Below are 25,271 nucleotides of genomic sequence, written 5' to 3'. Positions count from 1 at the left end.
ACCTGCATTGTCTGGGCTTTCCTCTAACCGAGGCACAGCCCTGCCCCCCCTCAGCCTCAGTCTGCACCTCTCGAGATGAGCTCATCCACCTACACGGCTGTGAACACCAGCTAAGAATGACGACTCACAACGTGTATCTCTAGACCGGCACCTTCACCTGGGCCCCAGGCTCATAGACCAGAGTGCGTCTTTGAAGTCCTAACTTGGATGACAAATGGCATCTTAAAAATGCCTCATGTCCACCATTTACTCTGGAATTCGATTTCTGGAGGTACCTCCCACGCTCCCCATATTAGTAACAGCCCCAGCACCCACCTATGTGTTTGAGGTCACATTAAATTTCCCCTGTTCCCTCCACCTAGCCCTGCACTGGAATCTGTCTTGTCATTTCCATCGCTAAGCCCATCTCAAGTCTGGTTCTGCAGGGACCACGGCCGGAACCCCACAAGCTCATAGCATGGTGCAGTGAGTCACAATCTTCTGAAGGGTGCTCCCTGGATGGGGAGGCATCTCCTGGCACGGGTCACCTCAGTAGGCACTGGATTCTCACAAAGGAGGCCCTGGAGAAGGGACTCAAGGTTCTCCCGTGGTCTGAACTTTGAAGGGCCCGAGGTCTGTGGAAGCTCCTAATTAGCAGACACACTTGCCAGTGAGCAGATGAGGATGGAGGAACCCAGGCAAGGCTGTTCTCACTCTGAACCCTGGGCTCTCAGGAGCCACGGGAAAGGCCTGTGTCCAGGGCACAGCCCAGCCATCACAGATCCAAGCCTGCATTTGCCAACCCGGACAGCCTAGACTCCTTCTACTTGTGACACTTACATCTGTTCTCTTCCCCCCGAGAATGTGATGGACTCTTTCAGAAAGCCTGGCCTGTCTCAAGCGAGACCAAGTCAGTGAAGGGTGAAGTGTCGACATTTGGACCAGAGCATGAAAGGAGAACAAGGCCTCATGGCCAGCATGACGGTGGTGGCCAAACACTTCCCCCAGGTGAGATGAACCAGAGTGGGGGTAAAAATCCAAGGTCCTAGGTCGGTCAAAGCTTCTTCCTACACGGCTGACTTAGGTGTTGGAGACTCACTCGGCAAACTAACGACACGGCCGTCAGTGGTGGACGTCAGCTGCAACAGACACAGAGTCAGCTACTTACTGAAAACATGTGTTAAAAGTAAAGTCCTGTGTAGGGAGGACTGCATGGCTGCTGAGCCAAACCACAGACCTGGCTCTGCATGCCAACTGGCTGAAGCAGAGAGGAAGCCACGGTCCCCTTTAGCGGACCCTGTGTCCACCAGATCCAGGTGAGCCAGCTACTTAGGAGAAGGCAATGTTGTCCTGATACTCAGAAAAAACAGCCTCGTAAAGGGAACAAAAGAGTGGCATGGATTTTAGACCCGCTTCTGCCCCTTTATGAAGGCAAAGTAAAGTAAATGGCACTGGGAAGTTGAATGCAAAAAAAAAAAAAAAACGGTGACTGCTTCCTCCAACAGCTGCTCACCCATGAGCCGGCCACTTCCTCACCAGTGACCGCCGGCCAGGCAGCACCATCACGCACGTCACAGAGCGACAGCCAGGAACCGCGTGCCGAGCACGTTTGTGGAAAAGCAGGAATTGAGCAAGATGCTGCAGACTTTGACTTTACAAGTTTAAATACTCCATGAAAATAATCCCTCAGCAGCCGCCTAAATCAATTCGTATCTCACTTCTTGAAAACAATCAAACAAATTTAATAAGGGCGCATTTGTCACCAAATATAAGGAGGACCAAACAGGTTCCTCAAAGCAAGGATTTTAACAGGTATCAAACACCAGTGGGTGATGTGATAACAAAGCAAACATTCCAAAAATAAGAAAATAAAAAGATGACTAGGATAATACATGGATCAAGGCAGCTGTTAAGTTTTTGCCTTTTAAAGTGATGGAGACTGCACGGAGGGCGATCCAGCTATTTCCAATGCAGGGTGTGCACAGCCCACCTTTTCAGACGCAACAACATACTCAAAGGCCAGTACAAGAGAAAAAGGGAAAAAGAAAAAGGAAAAGAGGAACAAGCGAAAATTAGAAACACACAAGAACAAAAATGAATTTGACAGCCTGTACAAGAATTTACGTGAGTGTGTGAGGCCAGGGACGCAGGGACAGTGAGACCCATTCTCACCTCCTGCTCCAGGGAAGGCAGGGGCCTGTGTGGAGCAGTGCTGCCGGGGGACACCAAAGTGGTCAGAGCCCCAAACCAAAACTCCACCTACATGCGTCTAGATAGATTTTGAGCTACAAATTATGGTCACATTTCAGGCTGGACAGTTTTACTCACTCCCACCAAGAGTAGCAGGAGAGGATTAGGCTCTGCTCCTGCGCCAAAGCATTGTTTTATAAATTAATGACTGTAGAATAGTAAAAGGAACAATGGAGTAAAAGTGACTGGAGAAGAACGTGCTTGACCCGAGCTCACAGGCCGCGTTATCTCACTGACGTTCTGATGCTGGCTGGGTGCTTTTTGTACCACAACAGACAGACCCACCAGGAGGGAGGTTTAATGCGCTGCTGTATTTTGATGCTGAGAACCATGCCTGGTACACGAGGTTCTGGGTAAACAATGGTGACAGTGTCAAACACTATGGGCTAAGCACACATCCAACTACTCTGCGAAATCCCAAGGAAAGACTTGAAAAGGCAAAAACAAGCTGGCATTCTCTGGTGGGTCTACAGACTCAGAGCCAAGCAGTTGCTGAGCAAAAATGTCACCAGTGCCTCCTATGACAATAGAGGAGGCAATGGCCACGGGGCTGGGGCATGGCTCCAGGCTTCCACTGCTCACGCAGCAGTCTGTCCAGGGGGAGAAGTTGGTCCCTGCTTACGTTGCACCGATGCACCTACCTGGACTAATGCCTGGGGGCTCAGCAGGAGGTGACAGGTGAGGTGAACGGAGCCAGTCTGGGAGAAGCCCGGTGCTGGCAGCTGTGCCTTCAGCAGTGCCCAGGCTCCTAAACCTGCCACCTCATCTCCAAGGAGCAGAAGGGGAGTGCGGACATGTAGATCACAGGACCCTGTGAGGACAAGTACAGATCATGGCCACGACATTACTTGCCCCTTCCTTAAGCCATAGAAGAATCTCCGGGGAGGAACTGAAAATTCATCCAGAGTTCGCCAGGCAACACACGCAGGTGGGACTCGGGTCCCCTGTGCCTCTCACTCACAGGGCTGTTCTGGACTTTCTTTTTATCAATTCTCTGGCACCTTCTCCTCCAACTGACCAACAACCAGAAATTAGGATCTGATCTTAGGTAAGTTCAAGAATCACAGATCACCGCCTCCACAGCGGACCCAGCTGCACATTCTAGGAGCTCCGACCGTCACCTGTGAGACCGCCATGAGCGCTCTCCAGACTCAAGGCCCAAGGCCGTAGGCCGGGGAGACACAGATTCCCTCACTCTCCGCAGCAAAGGAGGACCACCTCTCTGCAAAGGCATCTCAACCTCTCCTGCCCGAGGGACAGCATGTTGGACACACGGGGAAACAGAGCAGAAGGTGGGGAGTAGGCAGCCCAGAAGAGCTCGTCTGCACTTTCGAGGCAAAGTGAGGCCTTTGACATAATCACAGGGACAAAGTGAATATGAACCTTTCCCTGCTCTGTCCCAAACTCCGTGACAAGCCTTTTCCTGCATAAGGAGTTCTTTCGGAAGTCCCTGGCGGTGTTTCTGATGTCTTAACCTGGCATGGTGACTGTCAGGCATGAAGAGAGGGCCTGAGCCGTGCAGGTGCTGAGCCTAGGAGTCAGGAGACACAGGCTCCACCCCCACCTCAACCGGAGCCTCATTCTGCATCTTGGGATTCAGCATCTCATCTATAAGCAAAGGGATGAGACTATCCCAGGACACGCTGCCCATCAGTAATGAAATGAGATCCATGTAAAGAAAGTTTCCCAGTTGCCACATTTAAAAAGTAAACAAAGAACTAAACAAACAAACAAAAACAAATACTAGAAACTGATTTTAAGAACAGATCTTACTTATTCTACTGTATGTAAAATACTATCATTTTGACATGTAATCAATATAGAAAGTAACAAGATAGTTTACATTCTTTTTCCTAGACAAGTCTCAGCATCTGATGTGCATTTGACCTACAGCACCTCTCAGCTCAGACCAGCCTCCTCCCCAGAGCTCCTAGCATCAGTGGCTGTGGCTAATCTATTGGACAGCAACTCCAAGTGTCCCACCAGGGTTCCTGTCTGAAAAGTGGGAGGCAGTGTCCACACTAACCCTAAAAGGATCTCTCTGAAACAAAGGCGGATTCACTTTTAAATGTCTGTAAACCGGCGGGCTGCACCTCCCTCCACCCTTGGCTACTAGACAGCCCTCTTCCTTGTTGATCCCTTTCTGGATGTAGGGAAGCAACCTGGCACAGAACCAGGGCGGACGGGCCGCCAGGTAAATTACCTTCAGTCTGTGTCCAGTCCCATGAAGTCCTCCTTCTCAAACAGGATGCAGAGGAGCGGGATCTTGTCCCCAGAGTTGTCGGGGGCCCCATCCAGCCACTTAGACTTGAGCGAGATGAAGAGTGACTCAGTGAAGCCCTCGATCCTCTTCACCACACTGCAGTCCTTGTAGATTGAACGCCACGTCGGTGCGTGTCTGCTCGGCTACCTCCCCATGCAGCACAAAGACAAAGAGCTGAGAGTCATTAAGCGTGGTGCCATACAGCTCCTCTGCATGTGGAGCTTATCGAAGGCCTTGGCCAAGAGGCAGTCCGCAATGGTGACAAGGCCCACGACCTTGCGGTTGGTCTGGAGTTCGCTCCACCCATTCTCGGGCGCATAGTGGTGCCTATAGTAGATACAGAGTGCCCACTGGGAGCCGCAGGGGATGATCCGGCTCACCAAGGAGATTTGCTTATAAATGCAAAAGAAATTCTCCTCTGAGATGATCCCAACGGCTTGGACCACCACGGGGAGAGTCTTGTAGTCCTCAGCACTCTGAACGTAGTCAGGGATGCTCGTGTTGCAGGCCCTGCAGAGAGGGGAGAGGAGATCGAAGTACATACTGTGCTGCGGGCTGCGGGCCCCTCTGGGTTGCGGTGACCTGGTGTGTACCAGCCAGAAGGCAAGGGAAGTCCAAGCAAAGCTGGGGGTACAGTTTGTCCTCAGAGTCTGCACATGGCTACCGTAGCTCGGATCACATTACCCAGCTTTTGGTCTAGGCTTCCGGGCCCTGCAGAGAAGGATCATTTATTGTTTACTGTACCAAGCACCTAGCCAGACCCTTATGCATAGTCAGTCCTCAAAACTGCTGAATAAAGAAATGAACAAAGGAACTGCTTTCCCGAACCCGCTTCAGCAGAATATAAACAAAAGAACCACAGTGGGATCAAAACATCTGGATTTCAACTCCAATTTATTTGAACTCCTAAGCTGCAGAATAATGGATAAGAAAACTTGCCTTGGGTAGGAGGGTACAGTTCAGTGGTGAGCACGTGCTTAGCAAGTACAAGGTCCTGGGTTCAATCCCCAGTACCTCATTTTAAAAAATGAAACAAATAAATAAATCTAATTACTCTCCTCAAAAAATATTTTTTAATTCAAAATTCAAAAAACACCTTGCAATTGACACAACATTGTAAACTTGAGTATACTTCAATTAAAAAAAAATCCTTGCCTTACAAGAATATATCTGGATTATGGATATGTAAAATGTAAAATGCCTAGGGTACCACCTGCATAAAAAATGGGAACTGTACAAATTTACTATCCCTCCTTTATGAACTATATTTCCTTTGGGGGGTTTATAACTTCGCAGAGCTAATTTTCTCAGATTAAAAAAGAAAATATTACCTGATTATCAGTACTGCTGAAGAATCAGATAACCCTATGAAAGCATCTGACCCACTGAGGTTAGTCAATAAAAGTTTGTTGAATGAATGAATAAACAAGCAAAGTGAATGCTGCTGCCTGCCACAGACCATCATAATGGTACTGCCTGGAAATTCCAAGCCCACATTCCACCTGACTCTACATTAACCATGTGGGTGACCTGGGCATGCCTGTGTGCTTCTCTAAGACCCAGGTTAATCATGAATAGAAATGAGGGCAATAACACAAACCTCAAAGGGTTAGTGAGTCAGTAATGAATTGTATCCCAACTTTGCAAGGTGGAACCATTAAGGAAAATTGGGCAAAAGACCATAGGCCCTCTCCATATAATCTCTTACGACTACATGGGAATCTACATTACATCTTAAAATAAAAAGTCTAATTTTTTAAAGAGGCTATTGAGGTTAAATGAGCTCACATGTCTCAAATAAGGAACACACAGTACAAATAGAACAATGCCCAGCCCATGAGATACACTCAGTTAAATTTCCAACTGAACCCACTTGTCCCTCCAACTTAAGAGCACGAGGATGTGTCCTCGTGGCCAGAGGACATTGCACCTGAAACTAACAAAGCTAATGTTCCCCACTTCCAACAGCCCCTGTCACCACCCTAGGTCTTATTTTGTATTCGTAATTTTTTTTCTTTTTATTAAATAGAAACCCCCAGTTGCATAGCCTTCAGGTCACCAAAAACTGACCACAGAGATCATGATGGCAGCCTTTCTTGGTGAAACAATAAAATGAAAAGCCATTTCCACAAGGCCTCTGTGTAAATATACTAGGGAACTTCATCCTGGACTGAGAGGAAGAGGACTGGGGAGGAGGGGGCAATCTGAGGCACACAGACCCATGGGCCACCTGTCCCATGATGGACTTTAGACTCAACCCTCACTCCCCAGAAACTTCAAAATACACACAGACAGATTGCTATGGACAAGATTTTTTTTTTTTTCGAAGAAATCCCTGACTCCTTAGCAGGTCTTGTTTCTACCGAGACACAAATGGTTTATGTGTATAATGTTTCACAAAAGCCTTAAAATATTATCACCCCAACTTGACACATTAGGAAACTGAGGGAGAGAGGTTTATCACATTGTGCAAGATTAGAGAGAGGCCACGTCAGTCACCGTATTTAAACCCAAGCCCCTACTCCAGTGCTCACACTAGAAAGTGTGACATACTGACCCTTTCCTGCTTTCTCCTTGCAATAAATCACTGAAGAGTCTTTTCTATGACACCTGGAATCACAATCACATCAATTTTCCACAAAGAGCTATGTCACTCCTTGGAGGACTTATCAAAATCTAAAGTGTTGGGATGGGAGGAGAGATTTGCATTTTTGTTTCTCAAAGGAAACATGGCTTAAAAAGAAACTGAAAAGGACTTATCTAGTCTAAACCCTCATTGTGCAGAGAAGGAAATGGAGGCTCAGAAGAGATGAGGAAAGGGCCTTATTAACAGATATTGCCTCAGCATAGCACCAAACCTTCCCTCGGCACTTCTGGGGGAGGATCTGGGAGGCCCAGGAGAATATGTGTTAGAAAAAGGAAAGAGAAGAAGCATACAAGTCCCTTGTATCTACAACACCATACCATGAAGTTCCACCAAATTACCCAGTATGGGTGCAGCCAATATTAAGGTGGGCTAAACAGATTATAGAAACCTGGAATTCTCAACCATAGTGGAAATTCCAACATTTAATATGCTTTTTTCCCAGTTCAAGCATCAGCTCAGTGGGCGCTCCATACCAGGGACGACACTAGGCCTGGAGTTCTCCCAAATACAGATCTCTATTACCACGTGTGCAAAACACATAGAGGCCCACCAGAAGAAAAACGCCCACAGATAAGATGGAATTACTGAAACTGAAAGCAGCCAACCAGCATATATTACTAGGAAAAACGGTGCTGCCAGAAATGGATTCATGGACATAGAAAGCAAACTGTGTTTAGCAGGCAGGAAAGGGGGGATTAACAGATACACATTAATAAATATAAAATAAATGACAAGGACCTACTATATAGCACAGGGAACTATATTCAATTTCTTGTAATGAGTTGTACTAAGAACAATCTAAAACATATGTATATACATATGAATATGTTTATAACTGAATCTCTGTTGTACACCTGAAACTAACATTGAAAATTGACTACACTTCAATGAAAATAATTTAAAAAATAAGTAAAAATAAAAGCAACGCCATTAAGAAAAAAATAGAAGAAAACTCTAATCCCCTTAGCAGTAGGTGGTGGAGAATTCTGGTTGCAAGCACCAAGTCCACTGGATCACTCCAGCACTGACTGAAATCTTTCTCACCATCAGAGAGTTACTTGGCTTCACTGAGGTTACTTTTCTCTCCTGTGAAAGGCAACAGTTGCAACTAACGATGTATAGAATCTCATCATTCACAAGCCCCAAAATTAGTGAGGACTTCCCATGGGCCAGGCTCTGGACAGATGAAAAGATAGGATCCCAGATTTATTCATGCGTAGAAGAAGTTTAAGCCATAAAGACATTAATTCTTCCTGTTTTGATAGACAGTTTCAATGCAATTCTGATTAGAATACCAACCAGATATTTCATGGAATGTAACAAGTTAATTTAGGGTCAGGAACAGCCAAGAAACTTCTTTAGAACCACCACTGGGGAAGGGTAGTTAGGTCATTCATTTCCACTGTTCTTTCTGAAGTGATGAAAACGTTCTGGAATAATAATGGTTGCACCACTGTGAATATGCTAAACGCTGCTGAATTGTACCATTTAAATGGATGGACTTCACAGTGTGTGAAGAATATCACAATAAAGCTGTTATATGAAAAAATATTTCTTGACAATTATTTTTCACTCTATACAACTAGTCTGCCCCACAATTTAAGAAAAAGAAAAAACCAAAACAAACCAAACTGTGCCAGGAGCTCTTTAGGACTGCAATGTCCCTAGGTCTTCAACGCCTCTGGTGGTGCTGTTCCTGTTAACACATACTAGCTGGGCTGGACTACTTAGGGACTGTAACTGTATTCCTAAAATCAGCGGTCACATGTTTCACTCTGGGAGAGGGAAGGAAGGAGGATGTCGCAGCCTCATGCCTTCAGTTCATTTCTAACTGAACAAAGCCCTGCTTTCAACACTGTAATCCCTCTCACTATAAAAACACGTGACATCAACAAGCACCGCCATCATAAAAACTGAAAGTGTTCAAGGTACTTACCTGGGGCAGAAACACTGAGGGAGGAGAAGGAAGCTCGCTCAGCACTGGCGCTCCCTTTTCCTGACTCCACCAGGAGAAGCTGGGCTTTACAGCTGGAGACTCTCAGCCCGGGGAGCAGCACCCACGCTGCTGAGCTTGTCCTCAGGGAGCGGGAAAGGGAGAGGAGGGGAGCCCCGGGGTCGCGGGGCAGGGAAAGTGGCGGTGTGTGGACGCGGGCTGCAGCCCCGCTCGGAGGCCAGCTCCAGCCCCAGCCGCCCGCCCCCGTTTGGGTCCACAGACCCCGCCTGCCCGGGACACAGCCCTCCCAGGGGCAGGGACGGGCCGGCAGCCGAGGAGAGGAAGCCCGGGAGGAGAGGACTCACGAGCGGGAGAGGGGAAGGGGACGCCAGCCGCGGACTGAGGGGAGCCCGGCTGGGGCGAGAGGCGGCAGGTGCACACCTGGCCCTGGGCAGCTGTGGCCGGGGCGCCGGGGCAGGTGGTGCGGTCAGAGGTGCCTGGTCCAAGGAATTCAGCTGAACACACGCTGACTCACGCCCTCGCGTGCTGTGACACGCAGACCGCCCTCCCGCAGCCGCCTGACCCCTTTCCCGGGAGACCCCAACTTGCACTTCCACAGCAAGAGGCCCAGGCTTCTGGAAGGAGCCAAAGCCTACAGGGAGACAGAGTTGAGAAGCCTTTGGGGCCGATCCCCGGCTTGGAGCTGGGGCTTCCAACCCGGCGGTCCAGCGTGCACCGACTTCGCATGCGCAGGAGGACCAGGGATCCTCTTGGTTCTGCGAGAAAAGCTGGGGCAGCAATGGAGGGATAAGATGGGAGAAGGAGGGAGAGGAGGGGAAAGTGGAGTGAAACAGATGGACAGGAGGTGCAGAGAGAAGGGAGGGATCTGGAGAGGGGAGGGGAGTAGCGGAGATGGGGAGAAAAATCTTTACCTCTGGGGGCACCACAAAGGAGGAGGCAGTCCTGCCTCTGTACCCTTCTCTAACACTTCAAGGCCCGCAGCTCAAGTTTTACCTCCCTGGTCCAGCCCTCCAGCCAAGGCCTCTGCAGAACCCCTACAGGGATCACACCCGTTGCCCCCACGCAGAGCTGGGTTTTCTGTTGCTCTGGGAACCAAGCAGCCCGAAGGTGTTGTCGCTCAGAACTACCTTGGGAAGAGTACATATTCAGCTTTTACACGCTGGGAAACAGGCAGGCACGATCTCTGCCTTGGCTCCACTGTCCCAGTTGTTGGGCTGGTGGGGAGCGGGAGGTAGATCAGAGCCCCAGACAGAGCAGACTGCCTCAGTGTTGGTGCATAGTCCCTATCCCTCCTGGGTAAACCACACCCCACCCTAGTGGAACCATCAAGGGCTCACAGCAGTTCCCTGGGTGTGGGAAAGCTGTCCTCAGTTCCAGTGCCCAGCTTGCTAGGTAGATAGGAGTGTTACCGAGTCCAAATTCATTCTCCTCAGTTTAGGACAGGCCAATAAGTTCGGAGACCAGGTGTTGGGGCATGGAATAGCAAGTTTCTGTAGACCTAGATGGCAAACTAATGTCCTGGAAAACCATCTCCCCAAGTCAGAATTCAGGCTCCTTTCCTACGTGCTTAGTTGTAGCAAACTTCTTGGTGTAGGAATTCTTTGTTTTTAGAATCCTTTGTTCTTGCAGCTATCTGCCTGGGTCAAATCTCTGTAAACCTCCAGCAAAACAAACGTTATTTTCTATTCTGCAACTTGTAATCTTTTTATGAATGAAAAAGTGTTAAATATCCTTAAAGGGCAGAGCCTTCAGAATAGGCTCTCCTGTATATTTCAGGCTCTAGGCAACATTTTTATACAAGCAAGATGAAGCCTAGGAGGCAGAGCACAGGGTTAAAATCAAAGGAATAGATCTAATATGGAGACAGATTTGTTCTTTTCTGTTACCGGGGAAGAAGCCACTTCAGTATTTACATCACTTTAAGTTAAATATAACTAAAACTTTAAAGGAATTTACATACATAGGTGGGAATGTGCATAGCATATCTGGAAAATCACACAAAGATTAGTAAACAGTGGCATCTCCAGGGAGGGCTGAAAGAACAGAGGATGAGGGAAAACTTCTTTCACTTGTGTATTTTTGTGCTCTGTTTGAATTTTTTTAACCACATGCATGTATTTCTTTTTCAGTAAAAAAAATTGTAATGGAGCAAAGGAGTAACTAGCACAGCAAATACAGCAGCCATGGAATCACTGAACCATCACTTTTGATTTAAGCCAGGAACCATTTATTGACTCTCTCCTATGTGCCCAGTGCTGTTTTAAGTATTCCATTATTATTATTATTATTATTATTATTATTATTATTATTATTATTATTATTATTATTATTATTATTATTATTATTAATTTTATAAAATTGTAACATGCTATCCCTCACCCCTGCCCTTGGTTTGTGTAAAACCCACTGAGTTTTTATTGAGTTTTTTCCAAGGTGTAGGGATGAGTTATAAACAGAACACATTTTCAGGGCAAAAGAGTCGGAGTGATTTCCAGCAAGCCAGATATCTATGAAGAGTTTGTTATAGAGGCGCCCAGAGGCTGAGAGAGAAAGCCTCCAGGACCCTATAAAAAGCTGCCCAAAGTGCCTTCTCCATGGTACTACTGAAGTAGGAAAGAACAAATCTGACTCCATATTAGATCTGTTCCTTTGACTTTAACAAAGCCAAGTTAATATGCTCCAGTCTTTTCATGGGTTATGATGTCACAGAGGAGACGGACAGGTCAACAAGGAACCACTCTGCCGTGATCACGGAGCCAGGGAACGGGAAGGGCGGCAAGACGTATGATGCATCCTCAGCTGTGCCTGCGCTTCTAGGCAGGTACCCAAAGTCACCTCGACAAGGTGTCAAATGCTTGTGACCACGTCCTCATCACCTGACATGAATTAAAGAGAAATGGAAACCTATAAAATTCCAATACACTTGGTGGGTACACCGTCCAAAGAACAAAGTCACAGTTTGACAACTGGCCATCAGAGTTCCCTGGGATTCATTCTTGGAGAACCTTAAAAACCACTCCTCTGTCCTCAAGGAGTGCTGAATATTTGTCCTATTTTTGGCTCAGGGATGGAGCTCATTCAAGTGAACTTCAATGTCTGCACAGATTTGACTGTCTTTGTCCAGGTTCACTTGTCCATTCTAAAGAGGCTTGAGCTAAGTCCATCCTCCATAAGATCTGTTCCCTCCAGTGAAAACTCATCGAGCCTGCAATTAAAAGCCAACTGAACAAGACTCTCCTCAGCTAAAAAGTTCACCCACTCTTCACTGATTTCTTAATCTCCTTTCCTAGCTAATTGCAACAGACTAACAACTCCCTCCACCAAGCTCCCCAACTATGTCAGTTTGTCTCCCCAAACAGAAAGTGAGGTCCATAAAAGAGGTGACTCCATAGTCACCTCTGAATTCCTAGCATACAGTAATGTCAATAAATAGAACTATGATTATGGCTTCTTTCCTTTAAAACCTTTCTGGTTATTTGAATGAGACCTTGGAAGAGAGGTGTTTGCGGTCCAGTATCTTGATCCACAAGACTCTGGAGGCCTTTTTCGGAATGGCTGTTCACTGATCCATTCAAAACACAATTTCTCATTCCAGGAGTAGCTGTGTTTTTCTGCCAGGAGTTTGTGGTCACTCTCATGCCAGAACAGCTTTAAATTATATCCCTACTTTGGATTTGTTATTTTTCCCCTCTCCCAACAAAATTGACTTTCCTTACTTTCTTGCCTTGAGGAATTTTTTTTCTTAGTTCACCCTTTAGTAAACCAGGCTTCTCAGGATCTGCTTGGCCTTACATAAGATCAGCCACTCAACTCCCATTGTGAGAGGCTTGGGGCTCAACTCCTGCCCTCCTGTCAGGGCATTTGAAACCCAGCTCAGGAGCCAAACGGCCCCCCAAGCGCTTCTAATGCTCGCTTACTTCCCAGAATCCCTTTCTTGTTTGTCTTGGATTCTGAGTATTTCCCCTCACTTTCTTGGCAATTAGCTGTGCAGCTGGAAAGATGAGGAAGGAAGGTTTTATTTCTTAATCAGCATTTTAAGGAACTTATGTAATGAAGGTTTTAACGAGTTTCTATATCACTCCATTGCCGAGACAGGAAACACACTAGATATTTTCTAAATTTAGGTATCATGTGCATTTTTTCTTTGCTTTTCTTTTCTTAACTAACAGATACTGTTTAATTAAAAAAAATAAGGCCCCAAATAGGATAGAACCTTGAAATGGCATACAAAATTAAAGGGCAAAGACAGAAAAATGAGAAATACTCTACAAAGTTAATAAAATACATACATAATGGATCAGAGCAGCAATTCTCAGTAACAGCTAATTGAAACATGACCATGAGGTAGAACTTCTCTCCTGTCAGGAGATGGCCAACAGAAAATAGAATTAAAACAACAAACTGAAATTCTACGTCTGGCAAGGTACAGAAGGCTACCAGCTAAATGTGTCTTCTTCTGGAAAAGAGGGAGGCCCACCAGCTCTTTAATGTGGAGCCAGAGCCCAGGGGAGGGCGGTGAAGAACCGCCCTGTAAGTACCCAATTAGGAAAGTGGGTGATGAATAAAGAGACGTGAGCTTTCATGACAGAGATGATACTACTATTCACTTGTCCTGTAAAGTATGTCTTCACGTTCAGTGATCAATACCTCGGCGTCCTCAGGGATTGAGATTATAGGAAAATGCACAGCCTGAGCCCAGACCTCCTCTTTGAGCTCGTGACATTGCACTTAGATGTCTCATGGGCACCTCCAACTCCACCTGCAAAGAGCTGACTTCACGGATCTCCTCCCATAGCCGTCCTGCCCAGGGCCACTGGTTGGGGGGCAAGGTCTCTCTGCCTCTCCCAGCTCAGGCCCATCACTCACAGATGTGACTGGACCCATCCTTCAGGGCCCAGATTTCCTCAGTCACCGAGCCCCACCACCCACACCTGACCTACCAGGTACTCACTGGAACTCACTCAGCACTGACTTTGTGCTGGGGTCCATGCTGCACACTGTGAACACGTTATCTCACTGGATCTCCACAGCAGTCCTGGGAAGTCGGTACGTCACTGCTTTAATTGATTAGATAAATTGTTTCACTTCCTTGAGTGCGTCATCCAAAGTGAAACGGCTACTAAGCCACAAACATGGGACTGAAAACCACTTGAAAATTGAACACTGCTACACCTCGCAGCCACCCTACTCTGACTCATCACATCACCTCCTGCCGAGCCTTCTAAATGTTTCCCAGCATTCTACAATACAAAAGTGATCTATGAGAGCACCCTACTCCCCTATTTAAAATCTGTCAATGACGGTCCACTGCCCTTAAGAGAAAGCCCCACTGGGCCTGAGAACAGCCCAATGGCCCGGCATCCTCATTCCCTGCACGGCCACGCCACCTCACCCACAACGCAGCTCTACACTGGCCGTGTCCAAGACAAGGATGCTGACTCCGTACAACCTGGGGCTCATCTCACTCGAACAATGATCACCTTCTTCAGTGGTCACCCTCTTCATTGCTGACTCTCAAAAAAATGTTTTTTCAGGATGAATCAATATCTTTTTCCTCACAACTTCCAGTCATTGATAATGAGCTCCCCCCAAAAGAGAGAAGACCTAATTCTCAGTCTCCTTATCTGTAAAGTGAGAATAACAAGGAAATATGTGAGGTTTTAAGAGAAATAATATTCATGTGAGGCTGAGGGACAATTCCACCATACAGTAAGCGCTCAATATGTGCTTACTTAATATTAATAAGAATATATTCCATTCCAGCAAACTTAAATCAATGTTTTATGGCTTTGTCCAACAGACTACAGACAAACTGTTGGATGAAACCCTTTGAGCAGATCAGCACAAGCGTACAGGGAGAGGTAAGCGCTGACTCCATTTACAGCTGCAGCCAACCAGCACTATGGGGCGGGGGCAGTTTGCTCAAACTCTTACATGTTGCTTGAGCATTTAGTTGTCATTATTGAATAAACATGTGTAGTTTAGTCAAAGCTCCTGAAACATAAATCTTCAAAGATTGATGCAAATTGGGTTTCAAGTACAACACTCTCACTAGAAATTATTTGAAAATGATAATCTTAGCTCCTCTGCACATCAAAAGGGCATGTTCTTAATGTATCTGACTAAATACACCGGAAAGAGTTGTTTAAAAGAAATTAAGATAAAGCCATCCTGAATAAGCTGTCAGTATCATCTACACAAAGCCCCACCCAAGGGTCTCATTTCTCATTTCTCACTTCCACATAGGTGTTCATGTAGCCTAACTTGGGTCTTGGTTTCTTATAACACAGGGTTGGGAAGAGATGTGGATAGATTTATGTAGCAAATTTAAACCTAGGGTATTTGTTGTGTAGGAATCCTAGAAATAAACAAATTGATATATAGTCCCAGCCTGAAGAAGCATAGCCTTTCCATTTACAACAGCATTAAAAATAAAATGAGAGATACATTTAACAAAAATTTACAAGATTTGTACATTGAACATTTTGAAGTATCACCGAAGAAAACTTTAAAAGATTTACATATATGGAAGGCATCCCATGTTCATGGAATAGTAGACAATATTGTTAAAAATGTTAAGACTCCCCAAAGTGATCTACAAATTCAGTGGAATCGCTATCAAAATTCCAGCTGAATTCTTTTCAAAAATTGAAAAACTGATACCAAAATTCATATGGAAGTGCAAGGGGCCCAGGACAGACAAAACAATCTTGAAAAAGAAGAACAAAGTTGGAGGACTCACTTTAAAGTTTACTAAAAAGCTATAGTACTCAAGTCAGTATAGTGCTGGCATAAGTTTGGATAAATAAGTCAATGAGACACAATAAAACCCAGAGGGGAAAAACTTACATTTACAGTCAGTTTTCCACAAGAGTGCCAACAACACTCCATTGAAAGAATAGTCTATTCAACAAATGGTGCAAGGACAGCTGGGTATCTGCAGGCAAAAGAATGAATATGGAATCTGGACCCCCCATATTGTATATAACAAATAAAAATTAATTCAAAATGGATCACAGACAGAAACATAATAACTAAACCTATAAACTTTCTAAAAGAAGACACAGTATAAATCTTTGTGGTCCTAGGATAGGTTTTGGTTTCCTAGATACAATACCAAGAGCAGAAGTGACAGAAGATAAAGGCAGATAAACTGGACTTCATCAAAGTTAAAACCTTTTTCTTACAAAGGACATCATCAAGAAAGTGAAATTACAGGGGAAGGTTGTTTCTAAGGGATAGAGTGCGTGCTTAGCAAGAAAAATAAAATAAATCAATACATCTAATTACCTCCCCTATAAAGAAATTGTTTTAATGTTTAAGAAAACTAAAGTGAAATGACAATCTGCAGAATAGGAGAAAAATTTTGCAAAGCATATATCTAATAAGAGACTAGTATCCAGGATATATAACAAATGCTTACAACTGAACAAGACAAAGAAAATCGACCCAATTTTTAAATTTGCCAAGGATTTAAATAGATACACAAATGTCCAATAAGCATATGAAAAGATGCTCAGCATCACTAGCCAAATCAGTATCAAAATGCGATCTCATTTTACACCCAATAGGATGGTTATAATCAAACATGGACAATAACAAGTGTCGTTCAGGAGGAAGAGATACCTTATATGTGGCCATTGGAAAGGGACAATGGTGCAGCTTCTTTGCAGAAGTCTGGTGTTTCCTCAAAAGGTTAGAGTTATATGGCTCAGCAATTCCCCTCCTACATATTGAGCCATCCCTCAGTATCCTCGGGGGGTTGATTTCTGGAACCCCCACCCTGGATACCATAATCCAAGGATGTTCGAGTCTCTTTACAATCAGCCATCTGGATCCATGAAGTGGAAACTACACATAAGGTGGGCCAACTCTACAGCCAAAAGAATGAAAACATATTCTCACAAAAAACTTGTACATCAATATTCATAGTAGCCAAAAGTTACAAACAATATCCATCCATCAATGAATGTATAAACAAAATTACCAAGCATAGTCCCACAAAGTTTTGGTCTTTGAATCTTTGACAAAGGAGGTGAGAACATACAATAGAATAAAGATAGCCTCTTCAGCAAATGGTGTAGGGAAAACTGGACAGCTGCATGTAAATCAATGAAGTTAGACTACTCCCTCACAGCATACACAAAAATAAATTCAAAATGGCTTAAAGACTTAAATATGTAGACAAGACGCTATAAACCTCTTAGACGAAAAGATAGGCAAATCATCTGACATACATCTCAGCAATGTTCTCCTAGAGCAGTCTACTCAAGCAATAGAAATACAAGCAAATATATATAAGTGGGATCTAATTAAACTTACAAGCTTTTGAACAGCAAAGGAAACAGTAAGCAAAACAAAAAGACAACCTATGGAATGGAAGAAAATATTTGCAATGAATTAAACTGACAAGGGCCTAATTCCCAGAATATGTAAACACCTTTTACACTTGATAAGAAAGAAAAACAAACAATTCAATCCAGAAATGGGCAGAAGACCTAAACAAACATTTCTCCAATGAAAACATACAAATGGCCAATAGGCACATGAAAAAATGCTCAATATCATTATCAGAGAAATGCAAATCAAAACTGCAATCAAGTATCACCTCTCACCAGTCAGAATAGCCATCATTCAGAAGTTCACAAACAATAAATGCTGGAGAGGCTGTGGAGAATAGGGAACGCTCCTACAGTGTGGTGAGAATGCAGTTTGGTGGAGCCATTGTGGAAAACACTATAGATGTTCCTCAAAAGACAAAAAATTGACCTCTCATATGACCCAGAAATCCCACTCCTGGGCTTATATCCAGAAGTAACCCTAATTCAAAAAGACACCTACACCCCAATGTTCAGAGCAGCACTATTTACAATAGCAAGACATGGAAATAACCTAAATGTCCACTGACAGATGACTGGATAAAGAGGTTGTAGTATATTTGTACATTAGACTACTATTCATCCATAAAAAAATAATAAATTAATGCCATTTGCAGCAGCATGAATGGACTTGGAGAATGACATTCTAAGTGAAGTAAGCCAGAAAGAGAAAGAAAAATACCATATGAGATCGCTCACATGTGGAATCTAAAAAAAAATAAAACAACCAACAAACAAAAAGATAAAGTTATCTACAGAACAGAAACAGACACAGAGACATAGAAACCAAACTATGGTTACCAGAGGGGAGAGGGTATGGGAAGGAATAAATTGGGAGTTCAAGATTTGCAGATACCGACTATGTATAGAATAAACAGCAAATTTATACTGTATAGCACAGGAAAATATATTTAGTATCTTATAGTAAATTATGTTTAAAAAGAATGTGAAAATGAATACAGGTATGTTCCTATATAACTGAAGTGTTGTGTTGTACACAAGAAACTGATGCAGCATTATAAACTGACTAGACTTCAATTAAAATATGTTTAAATAGACCAAAAACGAACAAAAAGAAAAAGGATATTATCAAACCAAAGAATAAAGTACTGATTCAGGCTACAACATGGATGAACCTTCAAACTTTATGCTAAAATAAGCCAGACACAAAAGGGCTAATTGTGCCCTTTTAGGTGAACTGTATCTAAGCGTTTATTGTACTATTCCTGTAAATTTTCCGGAGGTTTGAATTCTATCAAAATCAAAATAAAATGTATTATTCATTAAAAACATAAAACGATTCCTCACAGGAGGGCTTTAATTATTAAATGCAGAAATGCATGTAAAGCTCCTGGAACAACAATTTGCATGTCCACAGACAGTCACTGCTGTCACTGCCACTCAGGGGGTGGTGCCAGCGCTGATGAGACCTGCCTCCACTCGCTGCCCTGCAGGCAGGAGTGAGGGCCTGGGCTCTGACAGGCAGGGTGAGCGTGAACCTGGGTCAGACACAGCCACGCCCCAGACTCTGCGATAACCAGCTTTCTTATACAAACTGCTCCATGTAACATAAACACACTACAGGGATGTATCTTACAACACAGGGAATATAGCCAATGTTTTACAAAAACTATAAAAGGAGCATAACATTAAAAATTGTGCATCTATTTAACACCCTGAAACTTATATCATATTGTAAATCAGCTATACCTTTATAAAAAATTAAAAAAGTGATTTTAAAATGTTATCCCTTTAATATTCCATTCGGTTTTTAAGTAACTACTAAACAGCTTAGAATGTATAAAAGCATTTAAGTGTGATAAATTTGTTTACATATATATTTACTTTCAACTTCCTGCTAAAAGAGAATTTAAACAATTTTTTAAACACAGCTTAACAACCATAACAACAAAAAGACAAAAGTGACAGTGAAGAGAAAATGGAGATTCAATACTTAAATGAAACCAGGGGGAGGTAAAGTCATAAAAATGGATGCCATGAAGTCAGGGTAAGTGTTAAAGGCCGACTAGAAATTCAGCTGTAAGATTCTTGGCAGCTAAAGCAAAAAGAAAAAGATGATGAGGTGGTGGTAGAGCTCAGTGGTAGAGCGAGTGCTTAGCATGCACGGGGTTCTGGGGTCAAGCCCCAGGGCCTCCACTAACAGATAAATACACCTAATTGCCTAACCCCCAAAAAGAGCCCCAAAGAAAAGGAAAAGAGAAATTTCTTTATGAAAGATATCTGATATTAAATTTCGATTAAATACTTAAAAAAAAATAGAAAAAGATGAGTGACACAAGCGATAATGCCCGTGAGATAAATCTGCGGTGGCTGCTGGCAAGTCCCCATGTCCCACGTGGGAAAATCTGAAACATCCTTCTCACCACTCAGAGTCATCCTCAGCCCACACCACCCCTCCCCCTGTTAAATGCAGGAGCACAAGCAGGGCCTGGCCTTTGCTCTCTCTGTGTCATCACAGTGAGACAGGATGGAAGGGGCCAGAGCACAGCCATTCAAGGAAGGCCACAGTAATTAACATCAAAATGGTGAAGCATTCAACCCCCAATAGGCCTTGAGGCTCAGGATGAAGAGATTTAACTTCTAGCAGAACTTGAGCATCATTATACACCCACTGTAATAGTAACATGGTGAATAACACAACCCCAGGCATCATGGCAGTCCCAAGGCTAGCCAAAAAAGGTCAAATGGTGGGAAATGGCCAACTCCCTGGGAATTCCAACCCCTTGCCCTAGGCAGGTCCTTCTACTTATTAGCATATGAAACCACCAAGCCCATGAAAACCAGCAACACAGCACCACCTCGCGGGCACCCCTCCCTCTCCCTCTTTGGAGAAGGCCCACACTCTGTCTGTGGAGTGTGTACCTACTTTTTTTTTTAGTTAGCATTAAAGATTTTTATTTCAAAATACAGACGTTTTCTAAGCATTACAGCCAACAGATGACACTTAAAATTCAGCAACGCTTTGTTTACGCTTTAGCCATAGTTCTAACAGATTTCATGCTCAAAAAAAACAAAAAAAGAGAGAAAGAAGAAATTGAAAAAAATAAAAAACCCTGCCATATTTGAAAGAATTAAGATCAACTATAGTCAAATTTCAAGTAAAAATGCATTTCACACAAAATAGAGAAAATGCTCAGAAAGGGTTTTATATCTGGAACCATTCCTTGAAAACTTCCTCACATTCTTTTTTTTTTTTTTACATTTTTTATTGATTTATAATCATTTCACAATGTTGTATCAAATTCCAGTATTCAGCACAATTTTTCAGTCATACATGCACATATTAACACTCATTGTCACACTTTTTTCTCTGTTAGTTACCATAACACTTTGTGTAAATTTCCCTGTGCTGTACAGTATAATCTTGTTTATCTATTCTACAATTTTGATATCCCAGTACCTACTTTTAATCTGAGCATCAAACCCCAAAACCTCGTGGTGTTTCTCTTGCCTTTCAATGTATCTATCTGAATAAATCTACCTTTACTCAACAGTGGCTTGCTTTTGAATTCTTTCCTGCATGAAACCAAGGACCCACATCTGGACGGGGCACATTCCAGGGGCTCAACCAAAGCCTGGGGCACAGCCCTTCTCATGCCCCATGTTTTTTTTGTATCAACAGGACTGGATTTTGAAGGGAGCTCTGAGGCCCCAGCTAAGGGACAGAAGCAGCCCCCAGGGCTCGAATTGGCGGGCAGCCCCTCCCCCAGCAGGGGCCTGGGGTCTGCTCAGTTCTCTGTGGTTCTCTGTTGTGCTGACTCCCCAGCCAGAGAGAGTTCTCCCTAGGCCTATCCCCACAAAACCCTTCTCTCCAAAATACAAGCACATCATGTCACAGTCCTCTTGTTCAACCAGGAAATGTTCAGCCCACATTTTCCTTCCCCAGTAAAAACCTAACTGTCCTCCCTCCGATCCCACCACTTCTTTCTTTGTGAGAACTCTGCACTCCCCACACACCATCGTGAACGCAGGTGCCTTGCTGGCTGGGACCGAGATGTTTCAGTCTCACACAGCCTGCGTCCTTTCACTTTACCCTTGCTACCTTAAAAAAGTCTTTCCTGAGTCTCCCACCCATCTGATTCTGAACTTCACAAAGTGCTGAGGTTACAGTCACTATGTGCATACTTCCCTGCTTTTGGCTAGGTTTCCTTCTCAAGATCTTCATTAAGGAGCTGCATCAAGACGTTTTAAAGAGGCTATTCTTACATCTGAGCAGATGAGCCTGCATAAAATTTAAATGGCTTTGAAGAGAGAGTTAACCAGGGACAGAGAGGTCGCAGGTCCTAGTCAACAGTGTCATGAGGCAAAATGTTCTTCAAAGGCTCAGAGTGGCTTCTGAACACGGAGTCAGAAGGGAGGAGGTGCCAGGCAGTGAGTGGGGTGAGTGACACAGGGTACGCTTCCCCAGCTGGGGAAGAAATGGTTTTTTTCTATTTTTCCAAAAAATTTCTTACTATCTTTTTCTCCTATTGTCACATACCATTTCCTATGAATTAAGAAAATCAATGTCAGTCATTTGGGCCACTTGGGAGAAGCTACATGATGCCATTCACAGGGCTGGGGCATGACAGCCACACCAGTCTAAGTTGAAAGACAAGCGGGGTTATTTCCATGGTGATCACGGGCATGCAGCAAATTTCCCAGCTTCAATGACCTCATCTCAAAGGTGGGGCCAATAAAACTACCTAGCAAAATGCATGATGATTATGGCCAACATCTGTTTACTAGGTAAGTGACCGTGACAGCTGCCACTTAATGGGGAATGAGAATGATCAACGAGGCCCAGTCTACCTGGTCACAAGCACCCTGCCTTCCTGCCTTGGTGCAGCAGCAGAGCTTGTTTAGCTGAGATGAACGCCCCCAGAGCAGCCCCGACGAGAAAGATCCCAGCGCTGCACTGCGAGGCCTGTTCCTTTCCTTCTCAGAGCTGATCACAGTTTGCAGTCATCTGTTTTTATGTTTATCACTTTTGTAACTGCCTCCCCTCCGGAGTTTTGCTCAAGGAGCACAGGGCCAGGTGTGTCTTGCTACCTGCTGGATATTCTGTGCTGGGTGACAGTCGACCCCACATCTGGCTCTGGTGCTTAACGAAGAGGGTAGAAGGCCCAGGGGCCCATGCCAAATCGAGGCCCCTGCACCCAAAATTATGGTCTGACTTTGGGCAAATTACACAGTCTTCTTTACCCTGAGATTCCTCATCTGTCCATGAAAATAACTGCCCATGGCACACAGAGTTACAAGGATTAATAGAAATCACCAAATTCACAACGTATTCAAGGGGCCACCAGTGCGCCCTCAACAGACACATGCTGCCTTTACGGCTCTGACACACGCGAAGCGGGGCGGCCGCACACAGTGAACACTGCTAAGTGCCAGTGTGTTAAGTGCTTCATGTGTGCTCTAATACTCTTTACAACTTACAACAATCCCAGGAACAAAAGAGTATTATCATGCGCATTTCACAGAATCACCAACAGGTTAAGAGAGGTTACATTCTATTCCAAGGCCCTATGGTGAGGAAATGGCGATTTAAACCTGAATCTGGGCCCAGACTTGGGCTCCATCTCTCTCCCATCCACCTGACCACTTGCCTATGAAATCCACCTGTCCAATACACAATTTCCAGCTGGCCAGCTCTTAAATGCATTGTGTTCCAACTTTTGTCAATGTTGGTTAATTACCATAAATTGTTCTCAGAAACCACTACAGAAAAGAAAGGTGGAATCACGTCCCTGCCCACAAAGGAGAGGAATTCTGCCTTGCCTTCTCCTGTAATGTGCAGAAAGCCTTCCCTACACCACCAAATCCTTTTGTATCCTTCCTCCATGTTTATGTTTGCACACAGCTTATTAAAGTAGAAGGTACCTGCAGTAATTCCATCTCGGTTGCTTTCCAAGGTTGCAGATTATCCATAGTCAGTCTGTGAAAGAAATTATTACAATGTGAATGAAAATACTGCAACCATGTCAGTAAACAAAGAATGCTGAAACCAAGTCATCAGCGGCTGCCAACACACCCCAGCAAGGACAGGCCTGCAGCCCAGCCTCTGCAGCCACTCACAACGGTGCCCTCTGAGCAGACTCAGAATAAGAAAGGACAGGATATTAGCCCTAGATAGCTAGGTGTTTGTCTAAAGAAGGAATTCAGTGAGTCCAAATGTTTGCTTCCTCCCATACATAGAAAAGCACTAAATTCTTGAACTTGACATACCTGGCTTTCTTTAGATAACAAGCAATCTTTTATTGTTCCAACTTCCCGGTCTTTGTTGTAAAGCTCCTATATATCCTAGTTCCTCCCCAACCTCTTCTGAGCAGTCCCTCAGAGAGATCTGAGAGGCTGTCATCCCAGGTCAAGTCCTCCTGCCAAATAAATCATAACTCTTAACTTTTAGGCTGCACATGTATTTCAGTCAACAGTTTTGGAAACCATGAAAGGACCCAGAGCAGACTTCTCTCCAGCTGAACTCTCCGAGGAACTGGAGCCTTGGTACCAGCAGTGGCCCTTTGTGCCCGTCTGCCTCCTCGGGGAGTCCAGATGAATTTGAGTGAGTCTCTTCTGGTTCTAGGATCTCCCATATTGGTTGATGATCCTGAGTTTTATTTGGCAGTGTATCCAGGTACCTGGCCCTCCAGTTGAAAGATACTGGGGGAGAATTACCCACCCAGTGGAGACATGCTGGGTGGGGCCTGGTTGAAAGATAACAGGAAACACCCACCTTGAGGAGACGTCCAAAGTGGGGCTGGTGGAAACATACCAGGAAAATACTCACCCAGTGGAGACGTCCCGAGTTGGTCCAAGTTGAAAGACACTGGGTTCAGGACTGAGTGGTTAGGTAAGAGGCTGGTCTAATGTTTTCCTCAATTTGGTTACCTCTACTGAATTTTTCAGGATAAAAGTAAAACTCTTATGAGGAACCTTTCAACTCCAAAATTGGGACCCTCCTCCTGGCTGGTAACAGCTTTCTCCAGTGACAGAGAAACTTGCAGGATTGGTAGAGGCAAATACTTCATGCCATATAGTTGTCCCTGTGGGAAAACTTACTAGCAATTTTATTTTGAGAACCCGACCTTAGAATGGGGAATAGAACTTTCAAAAAAAGAAAAAAAAAAAAGAAAAGAAAAGAAAAGAAAAGAAATGACAGATTGCCAGCCTCCATCTATACCACAGCCAGGTTTATATACGTACAAATCTTACAACATTAATTGCAAAAAAAAAAAAAAAAAAAAAAACCTCACCCTGAAAGTAACTAACCAGGACTGTTAAAAACATTTTTAGGAATTCTGAACTTATAAAACAAAATCCCCTTTAGGGGTATCTTGGATGTTTTTTCCTATGTCCTTGAAATGAAAACGTTTTATCTTTCTCTGGGTATTTTATTTTTGTGTACGTATATATATATGTGTTTCATTTTTTTTTAAAGGAAACCTTGGAATCTGCCATACAAAAGGTAGAAATATTGTGTACATATGGTGGCCACGCAAATAAATTGGGATTCTCAACAATCCTTTGATTGTACCAATTTTCAGATATTTTGCCATCTTAACCTTTGTTTCATCAGCATGTACCACAAAGGCCTTTAGCTTTTGGAGAGTAAACTTTTGAATTTTATTTAGGCAACACACCCACTCTCATGTGGAAAATCCTCTTCATCTTATTGGTTTAAAAATATATATATATTTTATTTTATATAAATGAATATATATAAATTGATGGCCATATGTTGGATCCTTTAATTTGGAAAAACTTTTAAATTGGTGAAAGTTGAAAGAGCTCTCTTTA

At 44.0% G+C, this 25,271-nt stretch overlaps 1 long non-coding RNA gene across 2 annotated transcripts; it reads right to left on the bottom strand.

Annotated features, from left to right (window-relative positions):
• Positions 1-1,130: 1,130 nt before the first annotated feature.
• LOC116661749 lies at positions 1,131-23,694 on the bottom strand. 2 transcript variants are annotated; one of them, XR_004317676.1, is made up of 4 exons: positions 23,358-23,694; positions 9,076-9,958; positions 4,433-5,203; positions 1,131-3,040 (listed from the first exon to the last, which is right to left on the bottom strand). It is a non-coding gene; the product is annotated as an uncharacterized LOC116661749 (long non-coding RNA). The 2 variants fall into 2 exon arrangements; XR_004317675.1 differs by lacking the exon at positions 23,358-23,694 and having other exon boundaries at positions 9,076-10,690.
• Positions 23,695-25,271: the final 1,577 nt, after the last annotated feature.

Source organism: Camelus ferus, chromosome 36 (assembly GCF_009834535.1).
Source record: "Camelus ferus isolate YT-003-E chromosome 36, BCGSAC_Cfer_1.0, whole genome shotgun sequence".
NCBI classification, from domain to species: domain Eukaryota; kingdom Metazoa; phylum Chordata; class Mammalia; order Artiodactyla; family Camelidae; genus Camelus; species Camelus ferus.
Note: the sequence above shows the minus strand (reverse complement) of the source record. Positions and strands in the feature narration are given on the sequence as shown.